Genomic DNA, 1,295 nt, shown 5'->3' with positions numbered 1-1,295 from the left:
TCATGATGATGGTGATGATGATGGTGATGATGGTGGTGATGATGGTGATGATGATGGTGATGATGGTGATGATGGTGATGATGGTGGTGATGATGATGGTGATGATGATGGTGATGATGGTGATGATGGTGATGATGGTGATGATGGTGATGATGGTGATGATGGTGATGGTGATGATGACAGTGATGATGATGGTGATGATGGTGGTGATGATGGTGATGATGTTTTCTCCCTAATCACACAATACTACATAAACTGAAATTGTAAAAAGCATTTTTGACTAATTAGATATTTAGCCATTTTTGGTATTGCTTCACTCTAAGAAGTTATTTTAGCCATCTTTACTGATATACTGTGAGCAAGCCACTCTAAAACTCAGGGCTTAAAACAGCCCCTGTTTATTCCTGTTCATACTTTTCATGTTGGCTGGGGTTGGCAGTCCAGTCTGGGCTCAGCTTGACTCTCCTGCATGCATCACACTTGGTGCAGGTCTGCCCCATGCCCTCACCTTCTGTGGGCTAGTCGGTCATCGGGGGCATGTTCCTGCATGGTTGTGCATGAAGCAAAATAAACCCAACCACACAAACGCATTCAGGCCTTAGTTTGTGACCTGTCTGCCCATGTCTACACACCAGCACCCATCCCATGGCTCAGAGCAAGTCACAAGGCAGGGAAAGCCATGCTGCCCACCAGGAGGCCATGGCAGGTGTGGACACGGGGCCCTACTTATGTAGGGAAGGCCGGCCACCTGGACCGCAGTCTAGCACACAAGTGGACCTGCACCTCTTGCTAGCAGTGCTCAGCGTCCAGTGGTGCAGCCAAACAGGTGTGGCAGAACGGGATGCACGTTAGTGTACCGCATCGGACCGAGAGAGAGCACAGACTGCACTGTACCAACAGAAGGGAACGCTTCACCACTTACTGACAATGTGACCTGTTTGGTGTAAAACAGGCGTTCAGTTGATGGCATTATGAACTCAAACATATGTGTCAGGACTGTTTTGTATCAAGGCATTCTGAATCTCCCCCTCAGAAAAGCATCAAGGACAAGGAAACTTGAACCTGAAACCCCGAGCAACGCATAACGGGGTAAACATGGCAGGTCATTCCTACAGAGGGAAACTCCCCCAGGGCGGAAATATGGGAATTTTATCCTTGGGAATTGACTTCATTTACAAGAAACGGAATAGAAAGCCAGGTCACGGTGGCGCAGGAGGCATTTTCCTCCCGTCGCAAGCAGACAGACCGACTCCACACGGGCCAGCCCCCTCGGGGTCGCTCTGCCATCCCAGCGT

This window comes from Neomonachus schauinslandi, chromosome 8 (genome assembly GCF_002201575.2).
Source record: "Neomonachus schauinslandi chromosome 8, ASM220157v2, whole genome shotgun sequence".
Lineage (NCBI taxonomy): Eukaryota > Metazoa > Chordata > Mammalia > Carnivora > Phocidae > Neomonachus > Neomonachus schauinslandi.
This window is presented reverse-complemented; position numbering follows the sequence as displayed.